This window comes from Schistocerca piceifrons, chromosome 3 (assembly GCF_021461385.2).
Source record: "Schistocerca piceifrons isolate TAMUIC-IGC-003096 chromosome 3, iqSchPice1.1, whole genome shotgun sequence".
Taxonomy (NCBI): Eukaryota; Metazoa; Arthropoda; class Insecta; order Orthoptera; family Acrididae; genus Schistocerca; species Schistocerca piceifrons.
Genome location: NC_060140.1, coordinates 458,541,787 through 458,556,298, shown reverse-complemented (window position 1 = coordinate 458,556,298; position 14,512 = coordinate 458,541,787). Strand labels below are relative to the sequence as shown.

General features: G+C 43.6%; 1 protein-coding gene across 1 annotated transcript in view; it reads right to left on the bottom strand.

Annotated features, from left to right (window-relative positions):
- Positions 1-14,512, bottom strand: part of LOC124790165 (pyrethroid hydrolase Ces2a-like) — a 63,763-nt gene that overhangs the window by 22,384 nt on the left and 26,867 nt on the right. The gene's annotated exons all lie outside the window — the stretch shown is intronic.

Sequence of the window (14,512 nt, the reverse complement as noted above, 5' to 3'; positions counted from 1 at the left end):
TTGAAGGAAGGTAATGTTGACTTCGGTGCTCGTGTTGACATGCGACTCATTGCTCTACAGTACTAGCATCAAGCACATCAGTACGTAGCATCAACAGGTTAGTGTACATCACGAACGTGGTTTTGCAGTCAGTGCAATGTTTACAAATGCGGAGTTGGCAGATGCCCATTTGATGTATGGATTAGCACGTGGCAATAGCAGTGGAGCGGTACGTTTGTATCGAGACAGATTTCCAGAACGAAGGAGTCCCGACAGGAAGACGTTCGAAGCAATTGATCGGCGTCTTAGGGAGCACGGAACATTCCAGCCTATGACTCGCGACTGGGGAAGACCGAGAACGACGAGGACACCTGTAATGGACGAGGCAATTCTTCGTACAGTTGACGATAACCCTAATGTCAGCGTCAGAGAAGTTGTTGCTGTACAAGGTAACGTTGACCACGTTGCGGGAGAACCAGTGTGCAGGCACTATCAGCAGCTGATTGGCCTCCACGGGTGCACTTCTGCGAATGGTTCATCCAACAATGTGTCAATCCTCATTTCAGTGCAAATATTCTCTTTACGGATGAGGCCTCTTCCAACATGATCAAATTGTAAATTTTCACAATCAACATGTGTGGGCTGACGAGAAACCGCACGCAATTGTGCAATCACGTCATCAACACAGATTTTCTGTGAACGTTTGGGCAGGCATTGTTGGTGATGCCTTGATTGGGCCCCATGTTCTTCCACCTACGCTCAGTGGAGCACGTTATCATGATTTCATACAGGATACTCTACCTGTGCTGCTAGAACATGTACCTTTACAAGTACGACACAACGTGTGGTTCATGCACGATGGAGCTCCTGCACATTTCAGTCGAAGTGTTCGTACGCTTCTCAACAACAGATTCGGTGACCGATGGATTGGTAGAGGCGGACCAATTCCATGGCCTCCACGCTCTCCTGACCTCAACCCTCTTGAATTTCATTTATGGGGGCATTTGAAAGCTCTTGTCTACGCAACCCCGGTACCAAATGTAGAGACTTCGTGCTCGTATTGTGGACGGCTGTGATACAATACGCCATTCTCCAGGGCTGCATCAGCGCATCACGGATTCCATGCGACGGAGGGTGGATGCATGTATCCTCGCTAACGGAGGACATTTTGAACATTTCCTGTAACTGTTTGAAGTCACGCTGGTACGTTCTGTTGCTGTGTGTTTCCATTCCATGATTAATGTGATTTGAAGAGAAGTAATAAAATGAGCTCTAACATGGAAAGTAAGAGTTTCCGGACACATGTCCACATAACACATTTTCTTTCTTTGTGTGTGAGGGATGTTTCCTGAAAGTTTGGCCGTACCTTTTTGTAACACCCTGTATAAGCGCGATTATTATTCACTTGCGTAAGATTTTAACAGCTACATGTATTACCGATCAGTGGAGACGTATACAAAACAGGATGAAAACTAACGACTTACATCTTTTTACCCATGTTTTAAAAATAAATACCGAAAGGGCAGATCACAATGGTATAGCTGTTTACTTCTCTGCCCACAATTTCTCGACAGATTTGCAGTTCGGTTTTACGAACAGCCCTTTACTTGACTAGCTCATGTTGCAGGGGGTTTCGGAGGTGGTTATTAAACACTTCTGTGATCTAACAAAACTTTAACCATCTGTTTCACCATGTGGTATTAAATAAATTAAGACACTGTGTAATTAGGGCTAAGGCATTAAACTGGTTTGGTCTTGTACGGACATTAGGATGTCTTATGCGCTACTCTTCTCCTTCCTGGCTGAATACTAGCGTTGAAGATATTCCAGAAGCAGTTTATCTTCGTTGGCTCCAAAGGATGATTTTTTTGACCTTGAGGCAACGAAATATCTCAAACTATACACAGGATTAAAAAACGGAAAAATAAATGATGTTCAGTATTCTTATAAATGCCGTCCTGCGGGACCAGTGTTAGCCCCCCCTCCCCTCCCTCCCCCCCCCCCCCCCCCCCCTTGCTTAACCCCCAGCGGGTTGGGCGGGTGTCAACTTCCAAATCTGAAAGAGAAATATCCTATTCTTTGTTTTGGTTTAGTTTTATGACAGAATCGGATTCCACAGGGAGAAACTTAACTTTGTAGGTAATACTTTTTTCGTCGCATGACGTGTTGCTCTGAAATCGACAAAAAACAGAACTGAGTTCAAAATCGGCATTATATCGAGAAAAATGCATTTGGTCAAACCAGACGTGTTCACGAAATGTAAAAAAAAGATTCTTTGCGGTTTGTTCTCTCACCTCTCAACTATTGGGTGCTTATTTGTAAGAATTATTTCGCGGTAAGCGCTCAAAAATGTCGCCGCCCCCTTCGATGCTCATTGATTAATTCGACACAACTGACAAGTGTTTCTGATGTAATCTTCTGACATGCATTGGTGATACACTGAATCATGTTATCGTACGTTGTTGGCACTTCATTATAAACTTCAATCTTCAAGTAAACTACAAACAAGACTCAGGCGAAGTAAGATCTAGGCAACCTGCCGTCTCCTCCGATCCACCGACGACTGGATACGCGATCTAATACTTCCCATGTTGCTACAGAATAGTGTGCTGGTCAGCCATTATGGTGAAACCACACAAGTCCAAGAGAAGGTCTGCAAGCAATACTGGAAGATCATTCCCCAAGAAAATTACATATTTATCACTATTTCAGGTGCCATCGATAAGGATGGATCAATAAGTTTGTCACCAAATCTTCAACACTAAACATTTACATTCGATGGATGCTTTGATCCTTCTAAAATATGAGGCAAAATTGTTCTATGGAATGCCGAACTCCTCGTCTAGCGCCTCGTATGACACGAAACGTCCTACCTGCGGCAAATCGGTACCCTCTGTAGTGTCTGGGTATAATTAGAAGTATTTAAAACAATAATACGTTAACTTGGAGTCAGCAAGAATCAGTACGTGTACGAAAAAGACAATTCTTTCGCTTCGAATCTTGATTTTTGTGAGGAGTATTGACTTTTGATAGTTTATTTCTGATCGTATAGAATACTGTTTTGTCTTTCACGTAAGAATGAGTGGTTACAACGTGTGCTCAGTTAGAAAAGCTACGAAGCATCGTATCGAACGCGGCGTCGAAGCAGTATGTCGTTAAAGCGTCCAAAGAATAGCTATGAGGCTGAGCGCAGTTCTTAAAGAGTCGGCGCCTTGCTAAGAAACTCAAAGACAGTGGACAGGATTTTGATATCAATTACGGAGTGAGCCAGGGGGTTATAAATTTTATTGCTGTTTTCTCTGTTATTTCTCAACACGTGAAATGTAAAATGTGCAGTGCAGACATCACGTTGCAAGAACTAAGTCCTCGAGGCTTAGGGCTTTCACAGTAATTATTGCTTGTGCAAACTGCCCAGAAGTAGCTATTCCAAGTAGTAAGCTTATACGGAAGGCATATGAAATCATCCGTCGAATCCTCCTAGAATGCGCCTGCTTGGAGTAGAACTAAACAAAATTGTAAATTTTTGTGCGTTCGTGGAGTGGCAACGATCGATATTTCGAATGATAAGCTAGTGGATGTGATTCCGATTACAGTGACAAAAGTAAGAAAGGCAAGTCCTGGGTAGCAGATTAATGGTAAGAGCTTTCTAAAAGTTTCTGGTTTATTCATGTCTGTAACATTTCAAAACTTCAAACGCGTATTTCTCGGATTATGATTTTTCAAATCGGCACGCAGCATAACTCAAACGCCCAAAACATTTTCAAGGAAACGCTTCTTTTAGGCCATTGCAGTAATGTTACTCCTTAACCATTGTGGGTTTCCCACATCCCAATAGTGCATGTTGTGTCAATTAATTATACCATGGTCCCTGACGGTCGACTCGACAGAGAACAGTACTCGAGAAAAGCAGATGGGGTGTCTCTCTATTTGTTTAAACGACTACTGGCAAAATGTTGTTCGGTTCTGGAAATTCCTGACGGAGGGAAATATGAAGCGGATGAAATTTTCTGTGTTTCAAAATTCGGCAAACAGTAGTCTAACTAAACTGCCGAGTGCTAATGTGGAGGATGCTGATAACGCAGTTACATTATTCTGTCTAGCAACTGTTTTTCGACGGTTCCATTTTCGTGTTTATACACTTTCGTCGGTGGAGAACTGTCAAACATGCCGACGAAAAGAAGCTGTGGATCGCACCCTGTTTGGAAAACGTTAAGTATGCAGGATTACAGCTTTATCGATCTTCCTACCGCTTTCTCCATAAACAAAATCCGTTTCTGTTTTCTCTTCTATCGCAATAGTCTGCTTTCCAATTGACAACGCAGTAGGGTCATGGAGGAACGTATTTATCAAATGAGGGACGACGTGCATGCCATGAGATCATGTCAAATAATGAATAAACGAATGTTTCAAAACAACTATACGGAGGAAATTGCAAAACATTGAGCCTTTTGCCACGCATGTCTTTGATTATGTTATTCATCCAATGAATTTCTTCGAAATAATACTGTTTTGGAACTCACCTATGTTGTTAGTCGATTGCAGCCCCATCTATGACGCAACACCAAAAGTGTTCCACATGAAAGTTACGTATTTTTTCCTATAGATTCTGATTCTACAATAAAATACGATGTTCCTATTTAAGACGGAAATAATAATGATTTTTTAATTTAAGAATTAAGTATGGTTTGAGGCACTCGGAAGACAGAGGGCAGAGGCTCCAAATGTGGTGGCATGGAATCAATGAGGACCTGGAAACGTTCCTGGGAAGGTCACAATCAACAATGACAACTGGAGAACAGTGATGAACTCATTCCTGCCCATCGTCACCCGAAAAGTGTGCCATATCCTCCATGCCAGACCAATCGCCTGACGTGAGGACACTGTAAGACGTCGTGGCCCCCTGACCTTCACTGCTTACATGTTCCGCCCTCACAATCATGTTCCGCACATCAAGACGCTTCATTCGAACCCAAACTCGATAAGATAAAGTCAATGTTGTATGAATTCATGTAAACGATATGCAACTGACAAGTGAGTGCACTGTGGTTGAGATACTTGAGGCTGGCGTGCACACATACATTCCAGACACGACGGTCACAGAGGCTGTTAGTTTGGGAGAGAGGCCGCACAACAGGATGCCAGGCCCTTCAGAGGACGAACCAGCCCATGTCGGCCAGTGACCGCCCATAGTGGACAGCGTGGTCCCGAGTCGAAAGGGGGGAACAACCCCATGTTCAGCTTAAAAGCAAATTCTGCTACATTGTGTGGGAGCGCCCAGCCTACGCATTCTTTACACATAGCACGCAGTTTCAGAGATTTTCACAGGGAGACAGCAAACGCCAAACGCCAAAGCTACAAGCTTCCAGATTGCTCGCCTTAAACGAAACGTCATTCTCCCGTTTTAGAAGAGCAATGCTGATTGGCAAACGATATTTCTGACGCCTTGAGCTGAAGGAATAATGGAAGAGATCGAAAGACTTACCCCTTCACGCCTGGCGTGTACAGGCGCCGTTCCGTTGTCGCTCTTGGAGCGAGAACACGTAACGAGAGCGTGCGCGCTCGTATGTGAACTCGAAAGAGCGAGGAACAAGTCTCTCCTCAGTACTTCACTGGGAGAGCACCTCTGTCAAGAGCAAATTGAAGTGCTACTCTATATTGAGACCTTGCGATTAAGCGTTGTTCATTGTGTTGGCCGACACACTTATTATGCGGTGTGAAAGGACAGAGTTATAGTTAAACTCCTGCGAGCGAATTTTGAGTGGCATTGTGGTGGACTGGTTATCTGACCAGTGTACCACGCCAATAGTTAGAGTAGGGGCGAATAGGAATCCTTGACTTCATCAAGGAATAGGGAGAGTTTGATTGGCGAAGGTCAATCCAGATAGAACGAGAGTTATCTTATTTTTCAGCAGCGAACGGCGCAGACAACAGTCATTGCAGCTTACGGTATTGTGCACTACAGCTATTGCGAGCCCTATATTTTCTCCACAACAGTACACTTCACTGCATTTCACACGCGACAGCCTCGACCATACCTAGCAACATTCTAAAGGATAATTATTCAAGTTGAGTAGGCGCGCCTCTCAGCCATTCTTCCAAGGCAACAAGCATCTTAAACTTTGTATAGAAATTTCATTAGCGAATCCTAGTTACGTAAGAAATTTTGTGAATTTTTGTGTCATTTCCTTACAGCAGACGACTCCAGAAGATATTTATTGCTGAAAGTTTTTCAGGCATTTCTCTTTAGAACGTTAAGAGCGTCTGTCTGACTTCTGTAGCAGTGTGGGGGTGGAAATTGCATCTTGCAGGAGCCACAGGGTAAAGGGTACATCTCAGATTAATCCATTGCGCAGAATAACAGAATAACAGATTAATCCTTCGCACATCAGAACACATACAATTCACCACAGAAAGCCGCAGTGTGCGGCCGCGCTGCTTAAGGCGCCATGCCACGGATTGCGCGGGTCCTCCCTCGACCATGGGTGTGTGTGATGTTCCTAACGTAAGTTTATTTAAGTAGTGTGCAAGTCTAGGGACTAATGACCTCAGCGGTTATTCCCTTTGTAATTCAAACACACAATTCACCACAGAAAGTTTTCACGGAGGAAACTGGTGGACACCCGTGTCAGTTCTCTAGTTAGGAACCAACACTGTGGACGATGCTGTACAGACCATTACACCCTTTCACACAACGTACTCTTAACACCGATTTGTTTTAATATCGCATTGTCCAGTAATCTAGCATCGCTACATGCGATCCTCTTCTAAGCTCTTGTTCTCCACGCGTATCACTATAGTACATGCACGGCCTGTGCTAGCTAAAATATCACCGCGGGAAAAACCCTTTTCTCAGATACCAATCATAGTGCCCTGTTAGAATTCATTCAAATTCGCATATGGCAAACTTCGACGTCAACGAATTATATTATCACTTACTTTCGGGTTTCCACTTAAATTTGCATCTTTGTGACATGGTTTGCCATAAAACAGACGTTTCGTTCACATGCAAGAGGCCGTCGTTGTAGGCACAGTATAAATTATTCTTTGAAATCTCAATCACTTATTGTAGGCACACTGTTTTACATGTGCCCACATAACATTTTTCTGGGTTTGTGAAAATCTGCGAAGGGTTAACTTAAGTGCTATTCACCAAATAAAGTCTCATATACCGTCGCGCCCCCTCCTGAAACAAATTATTTTGCCGACTACCCCCGCGCCCCTCGTACATACATCAAAAAAAGTTTTGCATCATCCCGGTTCCCAGAACTCCTGAAGATAGACGTTGACTGTGGATATTGTATCACAGACACAGTGCCTTCGACTGTTCAGATACGTCACTAAACCCGTCCAAAGATGTAAACAATAATGTGTGAGCAGAGCGTATTAGACGGATAGGGTCTGACAGCCGATCAGTTCCAGACATTCCACCAGGAAGGACGTACACGGCTCTTGTTGTCTGTAGTTCAACCATGCCGAGACGGTCGGTACCGCGGTTCGATCGCGTCCGCATTGTTAATTTGTGCCAGGAAGGGATCTCAACATGGGAAGTGTCCAGGCGTCTCGGAGTGAACCAAAGCGATGTTCTTCGGACATGGGGGAGATACAGAGAGACAGGAACTGTCGATGACATGCCTTCCTCAGGCCGCCCAAGGGCTACTACTGCAGTGAATGACCGCTACCTACAGTTTATGGCTCGGAGGAACCCTGACAGCAACGCCATCATGTTGAATAACGATTTTCGTGCAGCCACAGGACACCGTGTTATGACTCAAACTGTGCGCAATAGGCTGCATGACGAGCAACTTCACTCCCGACGTCCATGGAGAGGTCCATCTTTGCAACCACGACACCACGCAGCGCGGTACAGATGCTCTCAGCAACATGCCGAATGGACCGCTCAGGACTAGCATCACGTTCTCTTCACTGATGAGTGTCGCATATGCCTTCAACAAATCATCGGAGACGTGTTTGGAGGCAACCCGGTCAGGCTGAACGCCTTCGAGTGGTTCTAGGCGCTTCAGTCCGGAACCGCGCTGCTGCTACGGTCGCAGGTTCGAATCCTGCCTCGGGCATGGATGTGTGTGATGTCCTTAGGTTAGTTAGGTTTTAGTAGTTTCTAAGTCTAGGAGACTGATGACCTCAGATGTTAAGTCCCATAGTGCTTAGAGCCATTTGAACCATTTTTTTGAACGCCTTAGACACATCGTCCAGCGAGTTCAGGAAGGTGATGGTTTGGTGGTTCCCTGCTGTTTTCGAGTGGCATTATGTGGGGTCGGCGTACCCCGCTGGTGGTCGTGGAAGGCGCCGTAACGGCTGTACGATACGTGAATGCCATCCTCCGACCGGTAGTGCAACAATATCGTCAGCATATTGGCGAGGCATTCGTTCTTATAGACGACAATTAGCGCCAGCATCGTGCACATATTGTGAGTGACCTCCTTCAGGATAACATCGCTCGACTAGAGTGACCAGCACGTTCTCCAGACATGACCCCTATCGAACATGCCTGGGATAGATTGAAAAGGGCTGTTTATGGACGACGTGGCCCACCAACCACTCTGAGGGATCTACGCCGAATCGCCGTTATGTGAACTTGTGGATAGTGTGCCACGACGAATACGGGCATGCATCAATGCAAGACGACGTGGTACTGGGTATTAGAGGTACTGGTGTGAACGGCAGTCTGGAGCACCACCTCTGAAGGTCTCGCTGTATGGTGGTACAACATGCAATGCGTGGTTTTCATGAGCAATAAAAAAGGCGGAAATGATGTTTCTGTTGATCTCTATTCCAATTTTCTTTACAAGTTCCGGTACTATTGGAGCGAGGTGATGCAAAACTTTTTTTGATGTGTGTACCTGGAAAAAAAACTGTCCATTGTATCTATTTACTTCAGTTAAGTTACGGCAGCAATAATAACGACAGGATTAGAGAGTGTCCTAGAAGTACATCACAGTTAAAGATTTTTAAAAAAATTGTCATACATTTGTATCATTCAAACACGGTGAACTTTAATATTACAACTAGTTTATAAATAACCACGGCTCTATATGCAATTACTGAAACTGTACGGGTATGTGTATTGCACTAAATATTTTTTTACAAATTAATTCACTAATTAGTCAGTTACAGTTTAAGTGTTTCCATCTACATTGCTTTAATTCATTTAGAATGTTAATATTTGAAAGATCTCGTGATGCAAATGGCGACAGAATAATAGTCAATGTTTAAATGCCAGTTTTAAAACTGTTACATTTAAACTGATCATCCAAAAAGGAAATAAGTCAGTAGATATAAACACGGTTCTAAATAGTGAAACTTCCTAACGCCTGCACGTTTAGTGTGAAGCGTGTGCTTCAATTTGTGAGGAAAGCTGATCCATTCTTTGACCTATCTCTGAAACAGTAACTCGCAGATCTGCTTCCAGTTGCAGTCTCGACTAATACAGTATTTCGTCTTAATTAATGCAACAGCGGAAAATGTAGACTCACTCAAGTACGTGGACGAGAAGAGTAAAAACACATCTACTGCCCTTCTTGCTAAACTGGGATAATCATTCCGAGTTTACCACAGTAATTTTCAAGAGATTTTGATTTAAATTCATTTCGAAATGTTCTATCACTCGAGCGTTCTATTGGCTCCTAATGTTCTGCTGTTGGCAAGAGTCTGATTAGTGCTCTGTTATGACAGTATCGAACGGGTTGTGTATCTAGTCGTAATCAGACGAAGGTTCTGGAAATTTATCATCGAATTGTTGAAGGTTTTCGAGATGTACTACGCCAGTTCTATTAAACTTGCCCCCATCCAACTCATTTTCCTTCACGAAATTGTTCACGCAAAATAACATCTCGCAGCTACCCTTCTCTATCTGTGTTTTTCGCTTAAGGGCAGCCACTTATTTTCTTAGAAGAATATTACTATTTCGGCCTTGAAGTGATGATAAGATCATTTAGTTTCTTGAAAATGTCGGCTAAGTGGTACAACATTAAAATCCTTCTTCATCGAGAAAACAGACCCGTGAATATGAGACTCAACAGGAAAAGACGAAGATCTACAACGCGACGAAAAACATCATTACGGGACGACTAACGCGCACTACGTGATCAAAAGTATCCTGACACCTGGCTGAAAATGACTTACAAGTTCGTGGTGCCCTCCATCGGAAATGCTGGAATTCAATATGGTGTTGGCCCACCCTTAGCCTTGATGGCAGCTTCCACTCTCGCAGGCATATGTTCAATCAGGTGCTGGAAGGTTTCTTGGGTAATGGCAGCCCATTCTTCAAGGAGTGCTGCACTGAGGAGAGGCAACGATGTTGTCGATGAGGCCTGGCACGAAGTCGGCGTACCAAAACATCCCAAAGGTGTTATATAGGATTCAGGTCAGGATTCTGTGCAGTCCTGTCCATTACAGGAATGTTAGTGTCGTGTAATCACTCTGCCACAGGCCGTGCATTATGAACAGGTGTTCGATCGTGTTGAACGATTCAATCGCCATCCCCGAATTGCTCTTCAACAGTGGGAAGCAAGAAGGTGCTTAAAACATCAGTGTAGGCCTGATACTGTGATAGTACCACGCAAAACAAGGGGTGCAAGCCCCCTCCATGAAAAACACGACTACTCCATAACACCACCAGCTCCGAATTTTACTGTTGGCGCTACACACGCTGGCAGGTGACGCTCACCGGGCATTCGTCATACCCCCACCCTGTCATCGGATCGCCACATTTTGTACCGTGCTTCGTAATTCCACAGAACGTTTTTCCACTGTTCAGTCGTCCAATGTTTCCTTAGACCAAGCGAGGCGTCGTTTGGCATTTACCGGCGTGTTGTGTGGCTTATGAGCAGCCGCTCGACCACGAAATCCAAGTTTTCTCACCTTCCGCCTAAATTTCATAGTGCTTGCAGTGGATCCTGATGCAGCTTGGAATTCCTGTGTGATGGTCTCGATAGATTTTTGCCTATTACACGTTACGACCCTCTTCAACTGTCGGCGGTCTCTGTCAGTCAACAGACGAGGGCGGCCTGTACGCGTCCCTTCGTTCTTCCAATTCACTATCACATCGGAAACAGTGGACCTAGAGATGTTTAGGAGTGTGGAAATATCGCGTACAGACGTATGACACAAGCGACACCCAATCACCTGACCACGTTCGAAGTCCGTGAGTACCGCGGTGAGCCCCACTCTGCGCTCTCACGATGTCTAATGACTACTGAAGTCGCTGATATGGAGTACCTGGCAGTAGGTGGCAGCACAATGTACCTAATATGAAGAACGTATGTTTTGGGGGGTGTCCGGATACTTTTGATCACATGGTTTATCTCCGTGTGCAATAGAAGCGAATCATGGTATAGGCCAGCTGCTCCCCAAGAACGGACAATGGCCTAATGTTTAAAGCCCGTGCTTTCGCAAAATTTTCAACACTGACTACATCGTTCAGCGCTTCACTGAATTTCGATTGTACTATTTTATAAGCCATTGTGTGAATTTTACAGAAGGAGAAACAGCACACATTACATTGAACCTCGCGTCCGAGTTTGTAGCAACACAATTTTTGCATGACATATTGTCAACAATTAAGGAATTCGCCTGTAGTCCTCCCTTACAAAACTTTATAAAGTCCTCACATATTTCATTTTCATAACACTAGCGTACAGAAGCGAGATGCGAAAGATTTCCGATGTCGATACTGTCATCAAGTTGCAGGGCGAATTTCGGGCCATCATGAAGATGTGGTAGCAATTAATTCGTCATGTTGGCGACTCTTGCATCAATACAACCACATGTCATCTGAGAGTGGTGTCGACTTCAGACTCTCACCAAACCTTTCTCCATCGATTTTGACAGCTGCGGGAAGAAGTACTTTCTCACCAATAAAGCGCAGTGATTTGGATTTTGCAATTAAGTAGGGCACATCTTAGGAACTGATACGTTTTTTGAAGAACGTGACGTTTCTTTTTATTTGTTAATTATGAGGCTCAAAAATTTCTGTGGGAGTAGTTGCATGGTCGGGATGTTTTGTCTGGACGCATTTTTTAGTTTTATACTCTTCAAGCTGTCGTTGTCTAAAATAAAGACCTTTTCGTGGTCTTCCTCGTTAGTCAAAAGAACACTGGTAAACCTAATGTCAGATAATCAGCTTGATAGTTTACGCACTTGGTTTTCAGTTTAGATCTAACATTGCTGATAGACCAGAGGAAGACGTGTAAGAAGAATATACTTTGATTAAATTCGAATCTTTTTCCTTATGAGAACTGCGTACTTTTGGAGAAGAGAGGGTCAGTGAATCACTACCATGGGATGTCTTGTTCTCACAGAGAATGTGTCACTTATCCTTGGGAATGGCGGAACTTGTAATGCTTCAGATCCGGTTAACTAGTTCCACTGAACACGCACTTTAATTAGACTTCTAGTTAACTTACTACCTATGAACTGATTTCGGAAGCCTGTCTCAAAGCCGACCGAGGTGGCCGAGCGGTTCTAGGCGCTACAGTGTGGAACCGCGTGACCGCTACGGTCGAAGGTTCGAATCCTGCCTCGGGCATGGGTGTGTGTGATCTCCTTAGGTTAGTTAGGTTTAAGTAGTTCTAAGTTCTAGGGGACTGATGACCACTGAAGTTAAGTCCCATAGTGCTCAGAACCATTTGAACCTCTCTCAAATCGAGTGGCAGTGGCTGTGATTAACAATCCATCATTGTAGTCAACGTTGCAAGGAAGTAGCGGTCACATTGTCAAACGACTTATTTTCATTAGTGGTTGTTATTCGCTTGGTAAGTAGCCCATGAGGGTAATCGGTGACAGTTTTTCAGTTTTGCTGCTGACAGCATCTAGTGGTCAGTTCTTGTGACATAAGCCAGCAAATTAGAGACGTGGAAGCTTCTTAACTTGGTTCATAGAAATGAGAACCTGACGCTAGCAATATTTGTTCACCAGAGGCCTTTCTCTTCCATAATATGAAACGCAAATATTTCAGTAAAAGGCGGTGCTCCTCGTCCTCTATATTATTCTCTGCGCCCTGGTCTTTTTATTTACCTTTATTTTGTTGTAATCATCAGTCTTATGGCTGGTTTGAGCGGGTCGCCATGAATTCCTCTCCTGGACAAACCTTTTCCTCTCAGCGTAGTACCTGCGACCTACGTCCTCAATTATTTACTGTATGTATTCCAATCCCCGTCTTCCTGTGTAGATTTTACCCTCCACAGCTCCCTCTGATACGATATAAGTAACTCCTCGATGTCTTAACAGATGTCCTGAGGCATAGCGCCGTATAACGATCCTGCGTTGGAGACAGTTAAGTGGGAGATGTGACTCAGAGCTAGATAGATGGTGATGCGAGACTGGATGCGCACATAGTTTATGTATCAGCCGATAGAGGACAATATTGGATAGGGGGGGGGGGGGGGCTGTGATTTTAGTTTCGATTGTACCCACTAGAGTGCACTAAAGTAATAGAATGTTTTTCATAAACTATTCTAGTATTTTCATAACGTGTTATTATGTCTTTTTGTGTATGTAAAATGTTATAAATATGTTTTAGCAGAATGAATGATGCGTGAGTGTGGATTAATGTTAATATGAAGATAATTGTTTAACGAGTTATGTAGTAGGATTTAGTGTGGGAACATTTCGAAGAAGTATGGATATGAACAAAGGGGATTTTTGTAGAATAGATTTGTAAAGTAAGTTTATGGTAAAGGGAAAGTTAATTCAGGTATAAATAACAATAGTAAATAACTTTATGCATAAACAAAACTTCAGCATATTAGATAATTACGTCGGTAAAAAGGTGCAGTCGTTAGGTTTACTATTTTGCCATTTGTTATTGATGAAAAGCGCGGACTGACGCTGGAGAATGTTGTTTTGCTATTGGCTGTTGAGTAAACTGACCAATGGTAAAGCAATATTCTTCGCGCGCTTTTCTCTGCTGGTAGAGAAGACTTAGAGTATTCGACAGAGGAGTCGAAGCCTAGCCATGAAACAGATCGGACGTGTGTAGTAGTAGTTCCGATGGAAATGATAAGTTGTCGGATCTAGCAGTGTTTCATACATCAAAAGTGTTGGGAAGTGACGGCATAATCATTCCGATGTGTGTGTAGAAATTTCGGAATTTTTAAGTGAATTTTGTGACAAGAAGAGACATATATTCCGCGTGGCGTATTGAGCAGATCAGTGGCTAAAAACTGTGACTGCATTTGGTACCGACAGTCTTAATATTTGGCGAGCATTCTCAATCAAAAACAATTAGGATTTTTGTAGCTATTACGTTTTCGGGAAATGCAACACCATAAACTTGCGAACGTGAGTGAAAGGGATTATGAGTGACTGTGTTAAGACTAGCACGGGCTTGGCAGTGATACTTGTTCACCTAAGTTTCAGAATATGTTAATTGAGGACAAAATTTCCAAACTTTCATTTGTGTGGAAACTTTCTCCCGAAACGTAGATTAGTGACTTAAATTGCAGCCTAGTTCAAGTCGAAGTACAGTAAGTTTCACTCGGCTTTCCTACTGATGATCTGTTGAGACAATGTTCAC